Source organism: Lissotriton helveticus, chromosome 3_1 (genome assembly GCF_964261635.1).
Source record: "Lissotriton helveticus chromosome 3_1, aLisHel1.1, whole genome shotgun sequence".
NCBI classification, from domain to species: domain Eukaryota; kingdom Metazoa; phylum Chordata; class Amphibia; order Caudata; family Salamandridae; genus Lissotriton; species Lissotriton helveticus.
Genome location: NC_136061.1, coordinates 779,520,258 through 779,542,691, shown reverse-complemented (window position 1 = coordinate 779,542,691; position 22,434 = coordinate 779,520,258). Strand labels below are relative to the sequence as shown.

Genomic DNA, 22,434 nt, shown 5'->3' with positions numbered 1-22,434 from the left:
CTTCCTTTTTTTTTTTATTTTTTTTTATTTTCAGTTTCACAGCAGCAAAAATAAAACAGATCAAATTACCATATACTTTGAATGTCAATGAGGAAAAAAAGCACAGCAACTTAATTTTATCAGTATAAATCAGTCATTCATCCCTCAAAATAATCATGAAAGGCACCCCAAATACTTACACCAATTTGACGCTTTTTACGCCCCGTAACAGAAAATAAGCCCCATTCTAACTTATTTAAGTTATACATTTTTGCACGCCAGATTTCGAATGGCGGAGGATCTTTCTGCAAACCTTCACCAGCAGTACAAAGACGAGTAACAGTGATAGAAAAGAAAATCAACAATTGGTATCGATGTGCGCAATTAATCTTCCATTGCTGGTTTGTTTCGGACCCTGTCATTGGTAGACATAATTTTCAACAAGGCAACACAAATTTGTCTTAAAGAGTCATAGCCCTGATACTCAAAAGTACGGCCCGTGGCCACTTGCGGCCCTCTTGACCTTTTATGCTGACCCCCTGGTGAACAGGCACACTAGCTGCAGTTTACTTGCTGAGCACTAATATTCAGATTTTTTAAAAATAATCTGGTAAGCATTTATTTGCAGGTTCAATGGAGTTGCGAAGTAACTACGGGGGTGTCCTGCACCACTTAAATTTAGATACCTGCAAATAAATGGTTGTCCGTTTATTTAACATTTTCTCAGACCTCCTTGCACAATCTATGACCTACCCAGACTCCCTACCGCCACCTTTCTGGCCTCAGTGTGGTCCTCGGTCACACCACATACATACTTTGTAGACCCTGGGCAAATGTTTGTGAGTACCCAGGGGTTAAGGATACCAACAGGTGTGATGCACCAATAATACACTCAAAATATTGTGCGTTATGTGAACTGAATGTGAAGCCTTAACTAAATTTTTTATTTAAAGTGCAAGTGCTCTGTTTAATTTACAACGCAAAAACATTCGCCACTGTACTCTGGTGTCTAGAAAGAAAACATTTGTTTCACTGCAAGTAAATTTCTTCCATTTACTTCTCATACACTGCGAGTAGATCCCTGCTGCCTACTCTTCACACAAGCATTAGAGAACCTGCTACTCCTTCGACTCATCCACTCTGGGATATATACTAAGCCAAAAGTTTCACCAATGAACCCTATGCTTTCAAACAAGCTCAGACGAACCTGCTACTCCTTCCGTGTGACCCTTACTAGGTGATATCACAATAGAAGTTTTGCCAGCAAACTCTTTGCTATCATTTATTCATACATTTATACAGAACAACCCTAATTAGTGCTTCCAGTTCTGCCCAACCTGCACCAATTTTCCTCGAGCAACTGACCTCACTGCGAGGTGGATTCTCCTCACCACCCGCTATTCTGCCCCCGGGGATTCCAGACAAACATATAACAATCACTAACGAGTTGGTTAGAACATTTAAATCAATATAACAACATTTCAAAGAAAATCAAAACATTTCAATACATTTTAAAACAATTCTATTTGATCGATCAATACTTTTAGCAGCAATAACATTTTCACAGTAAACAGCAGTTTACCTATCTACCTTTCTTAACTAGTCCTACCTACCTTTAACTAGTCCCTAAAAACCATCCTCTGCTACCAGAAAATTACTGATAGAGCGCGCAGGTCACCCAACTATAATTTTCACCATATGCACACTTGGGCCCATAAATTCAATTCATCATATTTATTGATCGGGTAACCTACACGTTGCTACCAGTAACCCAGTTCCTTCCTATTTATTACCAATGTACCCGACTTACCAATCCTCGTCACGGGTACCTATGATCGCAATGGATCAGGGAGCTAGCTGTAAAAGATAACGAGTCACAAAATACAATAACATTTAATTTATTTTCAAACTTGTAATAACCACAGACTCAGGAAGTTTTGAAAACCTTTATCTAGTTCTCATTATCGTCAGAAAGAATAAAATTCACAGTGAGTAAGCTATCAATAACCAAAATCATAAAAATAGTGTAACTATGCAAGAAATAGAGTATGCCAACCATTTATAGATATAAAGGGAAGGAAAGAACAAGGAACATACTAGTAAGGCATTTGCAGGAATTTAGACTTAGTATGATGTCTAAAGGACAGGAAAAATGAGGAACATGCTAGAATGTCACAGTTTATATACCCCTCGAAAGTGGATAAGGAACATGTTGCTATGGGGAAGGTAAAAAGTGGAACACGCAAATAATCTAGAGCAATCACTTTAAATTCGTTAATAGGGGGATAAAGAAAAGGAACATCTATTTCATGAATGGTACGTCACAATTTGACTTATATGATGGGGAGAACAAATGGAACATGCTAATAAACAGCAACAGTGTAAGACTTTATTTATTGGTCAGCACAGGGAGGGTAAGAAAAGGAACACAGTGCAATTTCAGACTTTTAACAGTTTAAGAGGGCAAGAAAGAACGTAAGTGTATTTCCCGCACAGATTTTATATTTACCTAGAACAGTGTGGAGACCAACCCTGGCCACGGGTCAGTAAGGACAGGAGAACCCCAAGGAATGCAGTCGCCAGTAGGCCAGCAGGTGCAGAATGGAAACCCAGGACAGGAAAACCAGATTAGGATCAGGACAGGACCACCAAGGTAAGACCAGCACCCGCAGTTCAGTTGCAACGCCTGTGCTACACCCTCTCTGCAGCTATCAGTCAAAACCCCGATTGGGTTCTCGAATTCCCCAGCAAAGTGCTCCGCCAGCACTAAGGTTCTCAAAACCCCGAATGGGTCTGTGAGTCAGTCGGACAGAGTGCTCCGCAGCACCTCTGTTTCTCGATTAGCTATTGAGTGTGTAGGGTCTGTGACACGTCAGCTATTCGGACAAGTCGGACAATTTCTCTAGCTCAAACTAGGCTAGTTATACGGTTTTCGGGTCAGTGTACCACCCCCCCAATGTTTCAAGTGTAAGGATCCCCAATTTCGATTGGACAACAGAAAGGACAGGTCACCACACCTTCCAGGATTTGACTTTCTCAAGCCCCTTATTTGCATCTTTCATACCCGCCCATCGAATTTCGGGTTCCCATGACATGTTCCATACACATAACAATGGTGAATTTAACAATTATTACAATGTGATACATATAGTACATCTCAGCATCTTCTACTAGGCGAAGGTGCCTCTTCCCAGGCACATCTTGGCTGAGACCTCTGGGCTGGCACTCATTCAATGTCACAGAGTTCATCCTCTGGCGGAAGACTGCCATGCGCAGAAAGGCAGTTCAATATGGAGTATTCCCGTCCCTCATGCCCAAGGTTTACGATACATGAAAAGTAAATAGAAACAGCTTTAGAACACAGAATAAATGAATTCACTGTATACCATGAATCCCTACATTACTCCCCTTATTTCATAATAACTATAGCATTAGGATTAATGCAAGACAAACAGTATAGCGAAAGCGGCGATGCAAGCATCAGGCATGTGAGAACACAAAGCGGCCATCTTAAGTCTAGTGCGCAAGTGCAAAAGGTTTCCCACCAGAACTGCGAGTACGTCACATCACATGGGTATGACCGACGCATGCGCAGAAAAAATTCCCGCGTAACAGCAGCCATTTTAGCAGCAAGCATATTAGGATTAGTAAACACATAAGCAAGCTTCACTGGGACCCCCCGATGTCAGAATATAGGGGAAATTAGTAAGACAAACAGGTTGATTAAGGCTATTAGGGTTATTTGAGGTTCATGAGCTCAAGCAAGACGCTTTACAGGAGAATTCTTGCTCCATCAATAGCATCTCACAAAAGGGCTCAAATTCATTTAAAAATGTCTTTCCACAAAGTGAAGGGCAAGTATCCACGAGGAGACATGCTCTGAATTTCTCATATTTTGGGCTCAAATTATACTTGTGCCATAATTGGTTGAAACAAGGACACATTGTAACTCTCGAGTGGCATATCTATTGTGGGTTTAACCATCAAAATCTTGATGACATCAAATGACAATTTTGTCATGCTTCCGCCCTGCCTCCAGTAGTTCAGCTAGTGTCAGGATCACTGCAGAACACATATATGTTGAGTAACAAGACTTCGACATGGTGGCAACAATGACACACCCACTCAACCACAATAGATTTTATAATTCCAATTGCAGTGCATGCGGCATTATTCCTCATCCCGCACGAAACGAGTGAACTGTGTCAGGTCGGCTGCTGTACTGTTCAACTTTCATTTGAGTTTTTGTTTTCTTTTGTGGTGCTACTCTCTGTGTTGTCTACCTTTAGGATCCCAGTCCTAGTCTTTCCTGCTCCGAATTTGAGCTCTGGCTGATCCGAAGGTGTTCTGCGAAGGGAGTAAAACGTGGTCCTTGTGCCTTTCGGCACCTCAACTCCCTTGACTCCTGTTTGATTGTATAGCGAAATTAGGTGCCTCCCAATATGGATGCTGATGAAGTGCCAGTGAAGCTTGCTGTGGTCAGCTACTTTCACTTTCGCTCTGTGACTTCTGATTGTGGAGACCTCCAGATGCTGTTCCTGGGCTCCATCACTCCAGGCTCTTGTTTCAGTTCACTTTTTCGTACGGATTCAAGCTGAAGTTTGGTGCAGGATACTTTGGGCTTCTCTGAAACAATAAAAGATAACATCTTTAAAATAGTGGCACTATGCTAACATCTAAATGGCGCGTTGCTCACTCTAAATAAAGCATTGCTGCTCGGATTGTTACTAGAACCCATCTGGAGCCTATGGTCTGGTGAGAACTAGAGCAACGAAAGCAAATGATGCTCTACTCATATTTCACCAAGGAAATAAAAAGCCTACTGTTAAGGATTCTGCTCGAGCACAATGTGCCAGCCCATCTGCTCTACCAAGCGGTGTGTTACCTCCAAGGTGTGGACTCCATTTACAGCAACAGTACACTGAAGGGTTATGGCAGATCCATCTTCACATTTCCAATTACCCACAGTCCTCCCTGCTGTGCCCCTCCCTCCAATATCATTTATCAAACCGCCTTTCTGGGAGTCGGTGCCTGAACGACTTATGCATTGGGATCTGTGCAACACCTTGAAAAAGTAATCACACGTCACAGCTGCAAACATAGTGAAAGATGGCGCGGCCTGCTGTTATGGCCATATTCGTTGTACTTTCATCAGTGATTGGCATGCTAAATGTCGAGTGATGTCTAACCTTCAGAAGTCTGCATTGCCATTCAGGGCTGGACTGGCAGCCGAAAGCAGCCCTGGCACAATTGTTCAAACTGGCCAGCTCCCCTCCTCCCATCTCTCTGTCTCTCTTTTTTTGCCTTTCCTCCCTCTCTGTCTTAAAGCATCCTCTGTACCAGTTGAGCTGGAGAAAGTAGCGGGGGCACCAGCAGCGGCCCTCTGCAATCAAAAAACCAGCCCCCGCTGGCTCCTGCCTGCTTGGAATAAGCAGGCAGTACAGCCCTGACGTCATTCCCAACACAGTAACGATTTGGTTGTACATTACAGTCTTGCAAGGAAACTTGCAGTGAACTGCTCCACACGAGTAGATGTTGCTAAATCATGTTTGCTCCAAGAGCAGTAACACAAGAAGCTATTAAGGAAGAACACAACTTCGATTTAAATTTGCCATGAGTTGATCAGCATTTGCCATCAGGTTAATAAAAATGCCTTCTACATCTAGGTTTGTAGCCATTGGCTAATAAAAACGTGTTTGCCAATTTGCATTGGAGAGAGAAACGTTCATGCTTTGTCACAAGGTTAAATAACATGAGACTGCAGAATGAGCGTGCAACCGCTGCATTGCCGGCAAGAGTATTTTTTTCTCTGTACCTTAAGATACTGATATTTTCAACGTGTCATACCGACAGTGCACTCCCACCTCCATTAAAACAAAAGTGAAATGAAAGCAAAAACAAGCATTTGCAATGCAATCGGTCTTGCCTTTGGGACCTTATAAGTGTTTACAGTGGCGTCACTAGGGTTGGTGTCACCCAGTGCGGGTAACTCATGGTGTCACCCCCTCATGACTTACATCATGAATCCATGATGCCCCCCAGATACCCTTACACAGCTTTACAAAGGGACTAAAATGCACATGGCACCCGCGTGTCATGTGCAGCTACACACATGTCCTGGACAGTACAGGACAAACACACTACGCATGGCACCAGTCTACCCATGCCCAGTTAGACACAGGTTTACTGGCAGCACAAGAACCCTACATGCCCGTTCAGGGCTACACTGTTTCCGGGTATAGCATGTTACATCTGCACAGACTCAGAAAGATGCGCACAGTAACTCATGGAAACATGACACCCATGTGCAACTCATAGCCAGTGGGCAGTACGTTACACTTGCACACAATAGGGCAACTACAGACCAAAGCAGTTTACTGGGTATATCGCACGCTCAGACACAAGGAGCACAGGTTGTAATCCTCAAAGGGCATACTTTCAAACACAGCGAAGGGAAGAATGGGGGTGCCACTTACCAGCTGCAGAGGAAGACAAGCGTGCACCTGGCGCTGCAAAACCCTGGTTCACTTCCCTGGGTCGGTTAGCCAGAGTTCAGCCTGCAGGGACTTCTTTTTCCTTTGGTTTTCCTGAAATGATTCCTCTTGCCCGCATCGCAAGAATCTCAGGGGCGGAATCCATCCTCCCCTTTCTTGGTGTTGGGTCGGGTAAGATTTTTGAGGCCTTGGAGTGTTTAGCACGCCACTTTTCTCTTGTAGCCCACTGTTTGCTACCTCTCACATTTTGTTTGCTTAAGATACTTGCACAAGTGCCACCATTGCCTACGTAACGTTTGTTCTTGTGCTTGAGTGTCTGCCAGATTATGCAGTATTATACCTCTAATTGTACTGTTTTCTCTTGTAACCTGTACACATGTCACTTTTTCCTCCTGTATTGCACCGTTTGCTACCAACCTCATGTATTTTGTTTGCTCACAATTGTCACTTTTGCAACTTAACGTTTGCTTTTGTAATTTGTTCACTTGTTATTTTCTAATCATCATGTAACAGAGTTCCTATTTCTTTTTTTTTTTTTTGCAGAGTTTTATATAGCGCGAACTAGACCCGAACCGAATCAGGTATCAGAGTGCTTTACATATCACCAGTTACGTTACAGAGGACACACATTCATTTTTAGGCACGGGGAGATTAAGTGATTTGCCCAGAATCACAGGAGGTTTTTGGCGTCGTTACCGAGACTCGAACCCAGAACCCCAGGTCCGAGGTCGAGTGCCCTAGCTTCTTTCTTCTATGCTGAGTGATCTTGAGCATTACATTTGCCAGGAGGGGGAACTGGTGGAGAAGTTGCAGACTAGTGTACTAAAAGTGATTTCACTACTACATTGGGTCTTGCAGGAATCACAAGCAAAGACAGAGTATTTAGTTTTTCTGGCACTGCCTATTAGGCCAAACTGTAGTGACTCTCACTGTCTGAAGATGCCTGTGACAGTCTTAAGGAGGAACATCCATTTGTGTTTCTTCAGTAAATACCTTCTTTAATTATCTGATTCTAAGTTCTCTCCCCCTTGGAGATTCAGTGTCACTATGTGGAGGGTTTTACTAGAGCAGCTATCAAATCCACTAAAGTAAGAGAAAACCGAGTATTATACATCCTTGATTGTTTAAAAATTGCACAGTAGTAAAGTGGTTCATTTGTACTAGATTTGACTGTCTTCTGGGATGTAGAGAGCTAGCTGGGTGGTACTTAGTCCACATATATTTGCTGGGCATGATTCTTGCTGGTCAAACTTCCTTTTGCTTATGAGGTGGTCCCAAGCAAACAAGTGAGCTTAGCATGAATATCACCGTTACAATTATAAAGATGGCACTTAGAATGCTTGATTATAGCCAGCCCCTACTAAAGAGAAGAAAAGGATTTCTGATCTTTCATCTTGAATGCCCGTATTTCGTTGGAGTTTTTTCACTAAAAAGATGTCCAGATCAGTTACAATTGGGAAAAATAAAATAAATAAAGAGCATGGGGGCGGGACCATCCTCTTGGACATGTCTCGGATCAGTTTTCCGGTTGCAGGACCTTTCCCAGGGAACCTGGATATAACCTTTTCAGAAAAGGGATACAAGTCCTGACTGTACTGATTCCCACAAAAACCTTTCCACAAAATGTTGGGCATGGTGGTCCAAATGTCAAAAGCGTAAGTGGGTTCCTACAGTCTATTTAAAATAAATCTGCTAACTGGCTAACACCACCAAACAGAAAATATATAGAACACAGGCCCTTATTGTGAAGCGCTCTGACGCCTTTGGGTAAAGTCCGCGCTATATAAAAAATAATAGATAAACTTTTTGGGGCTCGAGGATCGCTACTGCAGGAAGGGTTGGGGGAGGGGCCCTCTGAATGTCTCACCCTGGAGCGTTAGGAGAGGCAGGCAGGACTCGGAGAAAGCCATCCGTCACTGTGCAGACAGGCATGGGCAGCGCTGCCTCTGCTTCAGCATTCCGCCTCCCAGGAAAATATGCTGCTCTGTGCTCCGACTGCAGGAAACAGGAGCCCTCATTGCCTGGCACGATGAGCAAGGAGGCCGGCGGGCTTCTGGAGAGCATTAGCAGCCCGCGCTGTTACTTGCAGCATTTGGATTTTTAAAACGTCAGGTCCGGGTCCACGTCACGGCGTGAGTGACGTTTCGAACGTCATTGACGCCAGGATGCTAATTAGGACAATAATTTTGGCCGGGGGCCGGGTAAGGTTCAACAGACAGAAATATTATTTTGCATTTTGGTGTCACGGACTCCGCGAAACCAAAATGCAAAATAATATTACTGTCTGTCAAACCTTACCCGGCCGCCGGCCAACATTATTGTTGACACGGACCATGGTGTCACCCCTTTGGGATGGTGTCACCCGGTGCGGTCCGCACCCCCCGCACCCCCCTAGTGACGCCACTGAGTGTTTACCCAGAGCTATTGGCTTTCGACAACAAAAAAGGCATACACTAGGAGACTGGCACTGCATTCCATTTTTGTTAGATTCAGTTAATCTAACTCATTAGTGAATGCAGCATTTTCCCACTAACCCCTGTTCTCGTAAAGGCTTTTAGGGCTCTTTCTCCATTTCTCCATTTCTCTGCCAATGACCAGTCATTTTCAAGACATCATCTAGGTGCTCCTAAATCAGAAATCTTGAGAACGTTTAGGAAAAGCACTGCAAGCCACATGCTCCCACAGAATTTTGAAATTATGAAAATGTCTCACATAAGCAATCTGAAACCTTAGCAACTATGAGTGTACTGGTGTTCAGGTGTACTAGAGAAAAAAGATTTGCCCTGCACCTATTATAAAAAGCATAGTATAGAGCACTGTACAGCATAAAATATGCTGCAGTGAAGAGTATTAGTCACACAAAGGACGTATACTGCAGTGTAATACATTAGGCGCAAAGCTCGCTCCAGCGAGTGCACAGAGCACTGCAGTGAAAAGCATAGAGACTGAATACACTGCAGTCAAGTACACCAGACACAATGAACACTGCAGTGAAGTAGATTAGAGACAATACACACAGCAGCGAAGTACAGAAGTCCCACTACAGTGGAGTAAATCGGTAACCTGGCACATTGCAGTGAATTAGATGTGACAACTCACTGTGAACAGATCACAGAGACAGAAACATTGCTGATGAACATATCGGACTAGTAGAGTGCTCAATGATGTCCTGTTTTAACAGTGTTTCTAGTTCTTTCACAACAGCTTTCTGTTACTGTGCTGCAGGGCAATTGTCTTCATTAATGTGAAGCTGCACCTTCATTGTCTCAAATTTCTCAAGTCCACGAAACAATGTCTGGCAATTGACTCACTATTTCAGAATGGGACTTTAAGATTTAGTTAATGGAGATGAGTCCCATATCAGGAGATGTATCAAAACTTAATAAGCATGCACACAACAACGTACCTTGGAGGACATGAATTGGCACTTGCTCTGTCATTATCTTATGCCACACGGTCACTAGCAAAGATCCTTGACTTTGCAAGTGCATAGAAGCTGCCCAGGTGTACACCTTTGCTTTCGATGGTTTGAGAAGTGGTATCAGAGATAATTCTTTGTACTTTTCTGCTGGAATTATGTTTATTTACGCACCACTGTCCATAATAAAAGTTGTAGGGCAGCCATTCACTTTGAGTGTGATTTTAGCACAATGTAGAAACGAACATTGTTGCTTCGTGTGGCGCTTTTTTTTGGATTTGTGTTCTTCTTTGCAAGCGGCCAATACTACATGCGCATATTGGTTTGTGACTGACATCACCATCACACATCCATCTTCCTCACTGTCACTAAATGATGACGTTAATGAACCTTTGGAAGATGAATTTAATAATGTATGAGAGTTCTGCAAGGGTTTTTTTTAAGTAATCAGAAATAATTGGCGCTCATCAGGTAGCGGTGAGAGTAGAGAGAATGTTGATATGGAACGGTGCTTCTTGGTCAGAGGAAAACCACAAACCCCTGAGAAAAGAGTGGGGGAAAACCCTCTCTTAAAGTTTGTACATGCAAGGTCTAGAGCACACGATGAAGTGTTTCTTTTTGAGGGTAATCACATATGCATAAGGAAATAAGATCGAATAACAAACGTTGTTTATAATGGTTCTTTATAATTTGTATAGATGAATGTGGTTCTCCTTTCAGTGAAGATACCAAGAACATGAAACCAGCCGACACATGCTTCGTCTTAAACGGGTAATTACCCGCGACTCTTCAGGGCTGAATAAGTGTAAAAGTGTGGCAGTATCGGGGGACCAGTGATATTTCCAACCCGGTCCTAGTCGGGTTAAATCAGAGCAGGCCGAATGTGGCCGAAATCGTGAAAAAGGAAACCTGTAGAGTTCGAGGAGACGGGCGGGGTATGCCGTCTCAATCTCCAAACGGGCTGTAAGCCGAGTGGAGTGCTGCGGGGAAATATGGCCGGATACGAAAACGAAACACGTGTCGGCTGGTTTCATGTTCTTGGTATCTCCACTGAAAGAAGAACCACATTCATCTATACAAATTATAAAGAACCATTATAAACAACTTTTGTTTTTCGATCTTATTTCCTTATGCATATGTGATTACCCTCAAAAAGAAACACTTTATCGTGTGCTCTGGACCTTGTATGTATGAATTTAATAATGATTAACTTCGTATCATTCCCCTTGCCTCAGTCAATATTGCCGGTTGTCCTTGTGGGAGTGGCCAGAATGCTTTTCGAACTTTCTGGTGTCCATCTTTTCATCTCTCCGTGACACACTTAGTTTCTCTTTCACTTAACAAACCGTTATAAAATGGTTTTCTTTCCAGCAGCCTATGCATATCTATCTGATGGCGGGACATTTACCTTTATGTGGAAAAGAAAGTACACAGAAGTAGCACAATTTCTTTTTCTTCGGACACATCACTCTGTGTGCCTCTGCATTGTGTTTCTGCTTTCTTTTCATACTCAATGCTGATTAATTTTGGGTTGTTCCAGCTTCCATATTAGCAGCCTGTCTATCAGCATATTCCTCCATTCTTGCAGACATGAGCACTGTCTCCAAACAGAGCATTTCACACAGCTTAAATCATTGGAATGAATTGGAGAGGCAACCGTGATATCTCTAAGATGCATGGCTTCTTCATAATTGAATTCACTGAAAGTGCAGTGCTTAATGAGCATATCAAGTCTCTCGGGAAACTTATGCATCGTGTCACTAGGTTGCTGTCTTGCTTGGTTGAAAATGTACGTTTCGTAGTAGACATGTGGCATTGGTTTCAACTTGTTTCCAACATCTTCTTGTTTTGACAATATGATACTTCATCAGCTTGTGATATCTTCTTTATCATTTCCTTTACTCCGTCACCTGCAAGTTTCTATAAGCTTTTGATGATATTTTGGTCATCTGCTTCTTCTACAGCATCTATGAAGTCATCAAACGTTTCTATTCAGGCAGTCCATTGTTATGAGCCCCAATGTACCCCAATATAGGCCTAGGTAACTGCATGACATCTTACCTACATTTGTTCTACCTTGCTCGACATAACGGCTCTGGTGCTGACCTTTTGCCTAGTTATGTGCTGAATAAATATTGTATTGTTTCCTTCGAAAAACTAGCCTAATTTATAATGCATGAGGATTCTTAGTATCACAGCAGGATTACCATCTTCTGGATAATAACTCTGTTAAAAAGTTGCTGCTATCATCAGCCTTGTATGACAGGCCCACAATACCATGAGCCATCTTGGTAGATCCCTCAGGGCACCTTTTCGGGTATATAAATACCACGTCTTCGCTGGGCAAACCAGAGGGGAAGCTTTCATGCTGACACAAGACACTGAAGTCCCTGCAAGCAGGCACTCCAGCGCACAGTGGTCAGACATCCCTTGCGGGTGTCGAACTCGAGACCAAGATGGGGTCCTTCATTCTCTCTCATCAGGTAATGAGGTTAGCTCTTTTATAGGGGCATTCTTGGATATACATCGACCTACATACTAGGTACACTTAGAAACATTTAGTTTAGGGTTTGCACCTTAGGAGTACTCATGATTACTGCCATGTATCTATATGCCTCCATATATTCACTGTTTTAGCACCATGGTAGAATTCTACCTTTTATTCACTCTGTTGGTGCTTGTAATCGCATATATCTGTTTCAGTCTAATTGTTGTTGGAGCACACGTATTTTATACTCGAATGATGCTGGTTCAATAAATGCTTATTGAAACTTCCCCTCTGTTTATTCTGTATATCTCTCTGAGAACAAGTGAGCACGAATGACTCAGCGAAAAGTAGTACACTGTTTCCATGATCCCTGAGGGGCCAGGGTTGCCATGTTCAATAGTTGCCAGAAACTATTTGCTCCTTGGTAAGGTTATGGGGCTCATAGTGGCACTGTGAGATAGCTGTTCTACAGATTACCATATTCTGTGGGGGTTACTGGAATCAGTATGGACACCAGTCCCTTAGTTCATGTTGTCTAAAAGCTCAGATCCTATAAAGATTTGTAGGAACTGCACAACACCATCTGGCACCAATATTCTGCTTTTGGTGGTATCAAATGGAGGTGGTGGTTTCAGGAATGCGTCACCACCATATTTGGCTCTCTTTTCAACAGCCATTAGAGACCTTTAAAGCTTGAAGATTTTTGGAGTTGCGCCAAGTGCCACCAGCTGCTTCCATGGTCACTTTTCTGGGGACCAACGGCTTTGTAAGCACATCCCCCAGGCTTATGCTTGGGTTGTTGTAGATGCCATGTTCTACTCTGAGCATACTGGCCCGAGCCAAGTCTCGATTGGAGATCGTGTGGTGCTTTACCTGTTCTCTCTGGTAAGGACAGTTGTACTTTCTGTACCTGGTTGTCTTTGCCTTTACTACTTTCCTGTTCCTGACTATCGCTGCCTTTAGCACTTCTTAGAACATGGTTGTAACTGTCTTTTGCGTTTCTGCTTTGAATGAATGCTGGCTCTGTGTTATACTGTGGTTCAGTATCTATTCTTTCGGCCTTACCAGTAGATGTTTGGCAGGCTCATTGACTATGCTACTCTTTAGGGTCTTCATCTTCTTTGAGGGCCTCTCAAAAGCTGGAGTTGCATTTTGACTCCGCATATGCCAACTTTAGACCGCCTCATGGGGTGCACGTGGCCCGCACAAGCAGTTTGCTGGACCATGGCAAACTCGCAGGGAGAACAGTCTTGTATCCTTGAGGACATGTATCCCTTATCTCGTCGCCAGTTGTAGTGTCCTCCCCAGCGCAGGAGTAGCTTGTATGAGCATACACATTTTCAAACAAGTGGGACCAATTGTTGAATTGTGGACCAAAAATACTTTGGCAGTTTAAAAAAATGTAGTCCACTGTTTGATAGACAAGGGATCAAAACTGTAGAGCTGTTTATCCCACCTTCTGTTGAAATAATTTTTTGCAGTAGTATATATTTCCCTCACAGACCATCATACTTTCTCATTAGGCATTGTTCCTGTACATTTCAATAGACACCAAAGATGCAACAGTGACATCTCAAATCATCTCATTATTATTTTATTTTATCAAAGTGTTTCTTTTCTTTTTTCATCTCATCACTTTATTATATCAAAAACCTTCTTTTTTTCAAGTTATTATTTTTCTTATATTTTTCTATAAAACACATTTTTATATAGTTCTGGACTAGTAGAGTCACAAATACATTTCTTTTTGAACAGTGATTATTTACAATCCAAACATGGTATAAAACCAATTTTAAGAAAAAAACATACAAACAAAATCCCCTGGATAAGAATAAATACATACAATCATACTTCAATCAAACCAACTCATACAATCTTACACCAACTACACTCATACAATATCTGTACACAGTTGAGTAATTTGTAACAGGAGAGAACCCCTGCCAACATCGGAATCTCAATGTAGGACATGAGATTCAGCACTAGGTCGACGCGCGTTTCTGTGGGTTTCGAGATGTAGAAACCTCCTTCCTCAGGACCTTTCCATATATCTAGCATTCACTTCCCAGGGGACTTAGTGCCAGAGAGGCAGTATATATTCAGCCTAATACTGTAGATCAAATCAACGTGGATCCACCACCTAAAGTCTCACCGGATCTCCAGTAATAGTCTATCAGAATACCAGAAACTTTTATGTGGTTGTCGTCTACAACATCTGAGAAGACTTCTTCTCGAATTATAGGTGACACACAGGAGTGCAAAAAGGTAGGCTTATGTACGCATATGTATTGCAGATATAACTTTTTTCTATTTGGGATGAAATAATTTTTTGCCAATCCAAAACTTTGCAAAATAGCAGAATATTTTATATGGATGAGGGGTACTTACAATCAATCAATCAATCAGACAATTTATATAGCGCGCTACTCACCTGGTAGGGTCTTAAGGCGCTGGGGGGGGGGGGGGGGGTGGGCCGTTAGTGCTCGAACAGCCAGGTCTTGAGTTGCTTCCTGAAGGAGAGATGGTCGTGGGTCAGCAGTAGGTGGATGGGGAGGGAGTTCCATGTCTTGGCCGCCAGGTAGGAGAAGGATCTTCCTCCGGTGGTGGCTCTGCGAATGCGTGGTACTGTGGCGAGGCTGGTCGAACGCAGCTAGCGGGTGGGCGTGTAGAAACTGAGGCGGTTGTTGAGGTACTTGGGGCCCAGGTCGTGGAGGGCCTTGTGTGCGTGGGTGAGGAGCCTGAACGTGATCCTCTTGCTGACGGGGAGCCAGTGCAGGTCTCTCAGGTGGTCGGAGATGTGGTTGTAGCGGGGAATGTTCAGGATGAGTCGTGCAGAGGCGTTCTGTATGCGCTGGAGTCTTTTCTGTAGTTTGGCAGTGGTTCCTGCGTAGAGGGTGTTCCCGTAGTCCAGACGGCTGGTGACGAGTGCCTGGGTGACCGTCTTCCTGGTTTCGGTGGGGATCCATCGGAAGATCTTACGGAGCATGTGCAGGGTGTTGAAGCATGATGACGAGACGGCGTTGACTTGTCTGGTCATCAAAGGGAGGAGTCCAGGATGAAGCCCAGGTTACGCGCATGGTCTGTTGGCATGGGGGTGGTGCCCAGGGAAGGGGGCCACCAGGAGTCATCCCAGGCGGAGGGAGATGATCCCAGGATGAGGACTTCCGTCTTGTCTGAGTTCAGTTTCAGACGGCTGTTCTTCATCCACTCGGCGACATCTTTCATTCATTCGTGTAGGCTGGCTCTGGCTGGGTCGTTGGTGAGGGAGAGGATCAGCTGGGTGTCGTCGGCGTAGGAGATGATGTTAAGGTTGTGTTGACGTGCGATGGCTGCGAGGGGGCTCATGTAGACATTCAAAAGGGTGTGGCTGAGTCAGGATCCTTGTGGTACGCCGCAGATTACTTCGGTGGCCTCGGATCTGAACGGGGGGAGGCGGACTCTCTGGGTTCTTCCGGTGAGGAATGAGATGATCCACTCCAGTGCCTTCTCTTGGATTCCGATGTTGCTGAGGCGCTGTATTAGGGTGCGGTGGCAGACAGTGTCGAACGCTGCAGAGAGGTCCAGGAGGATGAGGGCTGCCGTTTCCCCGTTGTCGAGCAGGGATCTGATGTCGTCGGTGGCTGCGATGAGGGCAGTCTCAGTGCTGTGGTTGGCTCGTAAACCGGACTGTGAAGGGTCGAGGGATTCGTTAGTCTTGAGGAAGGCGGCGAGCTGTTTGTTGACGGTCTTCTCGATGACTTTGGCGGGAAAAGGGAGGAGCGAGATGGGGCGGAAGTTCTTGAGGTCGGTGGGGTCTGCTGTTGGTTTCTTCAGGAGGGCCCTGAGCTCGGCATGCTTCCAGCTCTCTGGGAAGGTGGCGGTGTTGAAGGAGATGTTGATGATGTCCCGGAGTTGGGGTGCGATGATGGAGTCAGCCTTGTTGAAGACGTGGTGGGGGCAGGGGTCGGTTGGGGATCCGGAGTGGATGGTGTTCATCGTGCGGGTGGTGTCTTCGTTGCTGACTGGGGTCCAGGCGCGCAGGGTGGTGGTGGGGGGCATTGGTTCAGTGGTGGAGTGCGTGGTTGGTGCGCCGAAGCTGTTGTGTATGTCGGCGATCTTGCTGTGGAAGAAGGAGGCGAGTGAGTCGCAGAGGTCTTGTGAGGGAGTGATGTCGTTGTTTCCGGTCCTGGGGTTGGAGAGCTCTTTGACGATGCTGAAGAGTTCCTTGCTGTTGTGGGTGTTGTTGTCCAGTCGTTCTTTGAATCTTGTCCTTTTGGTGGTGCGGATCAGCTGGTGGTGTATGCGGGTTGTGTTCTTGAGGGCAGTCATGTTTTCTGTAGTCTGGTCGTGGCGCCAGGCTTTTTTAAGGGTGTGGCAGTTTTTCTTGGATGTTTTGAGTCCGTCGGTGAACCACGAGACTTTATTGCTGCCAGGTCTGCTGGGAGGGTTTTTCAGTGGTGCGAGGTCGTCGGCGCAGTTGGTGAGCCACTGAGTGAAGACTGCGTCGTTGGGGTCCGTTGTGCTGGCGGGAGGGTTCTGGCTGAGGGAGGTGGTGAGCTCGTCAGCGGTGATCTTGCTCCAGCTCCTGCGGGGAACTTGTTGCGGGTGGTGGTGGGTCGTGGTTCTCCTGAAGCTGAAGTGGACGCAGCTGTGATCAGTCCAATGAAGTCCGGTGGAGTGGCTGAAGGAGATGGGCTTGCTGGAGGAGAAGATGGGGTCGAGCGTGTGGCCGGCGTAGTGGGTGGGGATGTTCACCAGTTGCTTGAGTCCGAGGTTGGCGAGGTTGTCCAGCAGAGTGGTGGTGTTGCTGTCCTTGTTGTTCTCCAGGTGGAAGTTGAGGTCCCCTAGGAGGATGTAGTTGGAGAAGGTGAGGGTGTGCAGGCTGATGAAGTCTGTGATGGCTTCGCTGAATTGTGTGCGTGGTCCCGGGCGTCTGTAGATGAGGGTACCTCTGAGGGTGGTCTTGGGGTCGGTGTGTATCTGGAAGTGGAGGTGCTCGGCGGCGGTGAAGGTGTCATCGGAGTTGGTCGTGATGCGGATGGTGTTCTTGTGGATGATGGTGATGCCTCCTCCGGTCTGGTTGACGCGGTCCCTCCGGGTGATCTTGTATCCGTCCGGGATGGCTATGGCGATGTCGGGTGCTGAGGAGGCGTTCATCCAGGTTTCCGTGAGGCAGGCGACGTCTGGTGATGTCGAGCAGGTTCCAGAGTTCGACGGCGTGTCTGTGGACGGAGCGGGTGTTGAGCAGGATGCACTTGAGGTGGTTGTTGTTGGTGCCTGGCCTTTCGAGTGCGGTGCAGGTCCGGAGGCAGGTGAACTCGCAGGCTTGGCAGGCGAAGGGTCCATGGGAGTGTTTCGGGGTGGCTCGGTAGCAGGCGGGATTCTGGTCAGGTTTGAGTGCGTTGAGGGTGGCGGCGTCGTAGGTCCGTCGTGTGGGCTGGCCTTGTCGGGGGCCAGGGGTGCCGGCGCTGGGCGCGGTCCAGGCGGGGACGGGCACAGACGGGCTTGCCTTTGGCGAACAATCGGCGCGACCGCTGCGCGTGACCACTGCGTGTACGCGCGGACTCCGCCATAAGTGGTGAAGTGGGAGGGAGGAGCAGCTGGGAGGCGGGAGTGGGGTGGCTAATGGGAAGGGGAGTGGGAACAGAAGCAAAAGGGGGCGGGCCGCAGGGGAGCAGTGGCAGGGAGCGGGGAGCGGGGTTAGAGCAGCGGGGAAAAAAAAGGTGGCAGAGCGTGCGAAACCGGACAGCAGGGGCACAATACAGAAAGAAACAGGCAGAGAATGGCACAAGGGGAGAACGGAAAACAACAGAGAAGGGAACCTCAGCCTCAAGGGCAGCGGCGAGCACGCGGAGTTAGCAGGGGGGACCGGGCGCACTCAGGGGGAGCCGCGCGGCGGTTGGAGCGACCGGCACTGGCCAAGGTCAGGTCAGGTCACCGCTCACCGTCGCGCGGACAGACCCCTAAATAGCCAGTGGGAGGGAGGAGCGGCTTGGAGGCGGGAGCGGGGTGGCGAATGGGAAGGGGAGAGGGAACAGAAGCAAAAGGGGGCAGGGCCGCAGGGGAGCAGCGGCAGGGAGCGGGGAGCGGGGTTAGAGCAGCGGGAAAAAAAAAAGGAGGCAGAGTGTGTGAAACCAGACGGCAGGGGCACAATACAGAAAGAAACAGGCAGAGAATGGCACAAGGGGAGAACGGAAAACAACAGAGAAGAGAACCTCAGCCTCAAGGGCAGCGGCGAGCACGAGGAGTTAGCAGGGGGGACCGGGCGCACTCAGGGGGAGTCGCGCGGCGGGTGGAGCGACCGTCACTGGCCAAGGTCAGGTCAGGTCACCCAGGTTAGTTCACAGACCGGAATGTAATAACTCTTATTACAGTTTTCCCTTGGGAGAGAGATGGAGGAGTGGTGATGTTCTTATAAGTCATGTTGTTAAAAATTGTGATGAGCACAGAAGTACCTTTGTTTACTGTTTCAGCATTTTCTGTGGTTTTGGTATCAATTTAATTGTCCAAAAGAGAGCCCTGGATTCTGGGTTGGTAGTGTAGCATCGTCCCCAGCCCAGGAGCATGTAACAGACCACGCCACACACGGAGCTCTGGTTTGCATGTCTTTATTCTTCAGCATGCAACCATTAACTGAAAGCACTGCGTCACAAAGTTTATTAACCCCTTAGCTGCGGGGTGTTTCCCTCCTGCTGTGCGGGGGGAGGGGGGCCACGCGGCACCGCTGTGCTGGTGACGAGCTCAGCTCGTCATGAGGCACAGCGGAGCTGCCCTCATGACAAGCTGAGCTTGTCACAGCCACACCCGTTTTCGAACGTTCAGCACAGCGGGGAAACTATCCCCGCGTACGAACGTTCCAACGGCTGTGACGAGCTCAGCTCGTCATGAGGGCAGCTCAACTTTCCCTCATGACGAGCTGAGCTCGTCACTAGCACACAAGGGGTTAACCACACCCAGCCACACCCAATAGATTATGCACTAGGGGCCTTGTACACACAAATACAGGACTCGATAGGTAGAAGGTATGCTGAAGTAAAGGTTTGAAGGGAGAAGTCTGTTGTATCCACTTCTTTTTTTTAAAGTTTGATTTATTGAAGAGTAGAAAAAAGTGGAGAGGGAGGGGAGGGGAATGGGGATGAAAGGAGAAGAGTTACAATAAGCGGATGGAAGAAATAAACAGTATAATAAAAATTTCATAAAAGTAAGCATTACAAGCATGAAAAATTATGAACATATCCTAGAAATAGAAATACAATAAGCAAAATATAATATATAGAAATACAGTAATTATATCAATCAAATATATAAAGAAATAACAGGTAATAAGAAAATCACGGGGGTTTGCGAACTTCAACTGTGTCAGGATTAGGAGAGGGATGAACCGGAGCAGAGGGAGAAAGGTATGTTACCAAAGGAAGCCAAAGCAGGTCACGTTTAATAGCTAGGGAGATGGGGGATACATAATTGGTGTCTAAATGATGGTTAAAACAAATTGCATTCCACCAAGATTGATAGGAAACATTTGCAGCCTGTTTCCAGTTAGAAGTGACAACATGAAAAGCTACAGCCAGGAAAAGGTCAAGTAAAGGGTATTGATTGGGGGAACGAGGAAGTTCCGACGAGACGGAGCCAAGAAAAACTAGTGAAGGTGAAAAGGGGACCTGGAACTGGAAAATCTTTTGAATTTGTTTCCAGACCAACTGCCAGAACTGGGAAGTAGGAGGGCATTCAAACAACATATGTTTGAGATCAGCAGAGAAGTGTTGTATCCACTTCTAATAAGTAATACCTGTGCCTTTTTATTACAGGCAACTCATCTATTTTTCTTCCATAAAACGGGCCTTAGTCACACACCCACAAGAAAATGTAGCTTAAGAAAATATATGTCAGGCTATTGTAATATGAGTACTATGAGTACCATTGAGTTGCATAACAAACATCTGTTATTCATCGCCAACATGCCTACAGGTGAACGTGCGCTTTACAAATACACATGTTATGTTATGTTCTTGTTAGATGATGTGTAACATTGGTTTTGCCCGTATTCGTTTGTAATTTGAGAGGTATTGTACAATATAAATTTACAAACAAAAATAATTTGTGCTAATACTGACCACGATGCAAAAGAACTGCCGCTGACTTTAATAATAAAATCTGCATGACATCTATTAGAAGGAACATTGCTTGTGATTCATGGTATCTCCGAGCAAACATTGACTGTTATAGAGTTCAAGGGAAATGGCCGCCTTGTGCAGTTTCCTGGTCAAAAGATTGCATTACGTAGTGAAGGGTAGAAAGAACTTGTCCAATCATTCATTGTCTTGGGACCTTTGAAGTACTGATTTACAATCTCGGTGCCAGAGCTTCTTACAACACACATTACATTGTTGTTGTCCCGGAAGACTGAGCTGACAGTTGCTTGCTTGAGGTTTTTTCTTCTAACTTAAAGTAAAAGTGTGTTTCCTGATAAGGTGCGTGGCACAGCTGTGATAGCTGTATTTACTTTAAGTGGACGTGTTTGCAGACATGCACCAAGGAGTTCTTCGACGGTGCTGCGTGAACACACGTGTCATGATTCATGATCATGTTCAGTGGGTCGTGTGTCTATTTTCTCTGATACTTACTTAGACATTCTGCCAGTTAGCGGAGGTGGTGCAAACCCACAGCCTCGAAACATGGATTGCTACGGGTGTCATCCTGACATCGAGCCTCTACTGCAAGGAACACTTTCTGCTTCCAGCAACTTCCCGACTTTGTCCGCAAGCACCTAAACAATTTATTTCAATTTTGTGAAGTCCTCTTTGAATGAAGTCTAGCATCCATTGAGTCTAGATAAATGAGCCTAGAAATGTTTCCCAACCTGTAAACAACAGATTTTACAAAAGTTGAGAGATCTTTTAGTTCAGTGACTGGTCATCTCTTTCATCCCAAAATCTAATGTTGTTAGATTTGTAAGTCCTTTTATAGACAAATAATTGTTGCATTACTCTGCGATTACAATCAATTTCTTGTTACAGCAGCTATGTTGTAGGATTGTGTTAAAAGAACTTTCTGGTAAAAATCATACCACACACATGTAGATTTACACCTCCAAGGACATGTAAATGCTGGACCCTCAACCACATCAAGATCATAAAGTCTCGGGTCGCTTTTCACTAAACTATCCTTTAAATGACAATGACTGGCCTCAGTAATGCCCAAATACCCACATAGCTGTCAATGTCAGTACCAATGAGTCACTGAAGATAAACTCCACAGATGTGGCCTCTCTTGTCGTCAATGTTTGCATTACACTTTGAAGGTCTACCACAACAGCCATGGTTTCCCAACGCTACAAGGGACATTGACTTTGAGAGACAGAAGATGTTACTATCTCCCAGAGCAAATGACAATTAAAAATGTTTTTTTTCATACTAAAGGATAATGTGTACCATTTCGACAGGGTGTGTTAGTTATCCAGTATGGACATAAGCCACAGCAGAATTTGCGTCACAATCACCACAACCATCTGCGGCTTGTAATTCTTTCACAGCAGTCGAAAGGACAGCAGGACGTTGACGCTCCAAATATCACAAAGTTCAGATTATTTGCTTCATTCTAGTACCCACTATATATTATTTATTATTTCAGCCAACTGCAAAACTACCAAAATCAGCTCTCTTCCTGCAGTAACCAATACAGAAAGATGGGGAAGTCTTTCAGACTTTCTTGTTTTGCCTGCTTGTAACTGTGTAATATCGGACTTAAACATGTAAGCCAGAGACATAATGAAAAGGAAATACAAGAGAAAATAACTGATTTCTCAATCATGCACTATTTAGATAGATAAACATAGCCTCGTTTGTAGTTAGATAGCTGACGCCGCAGTGGAATTGTGATATTGTTTTAATCTTTACACAGCTAGGCCCCCAAATAAAACAGCTGAATCAAAAATGTCTGGATTCTGAAATCTGGCATGCGTTCACGGACTATTCACGTGTCATAGAGGCAGGGTTAGACTTTCTACCTCAGCCCAGTACTTGCTCATGCACATTCTGGGTGGGTGTGCATATGAACGACATTGTAAAGACTGTACC

At 45.4% G+C, this 22,434-nt stretch overlaps 1 protein-coding gene across 3 annotated transcripts in view; it reads left to right on the top strand.

The window, feature by feature from the left end:
- Positions 1-22,434, top strand: part of TUB (TUB bipartite transcription factor) — a 593,386-nt gene that overhangs the window by 549,439 nt on the left and 21,513 nt on the right. The gene's annotated exons all lie outside the window — the stretch shown is intronic.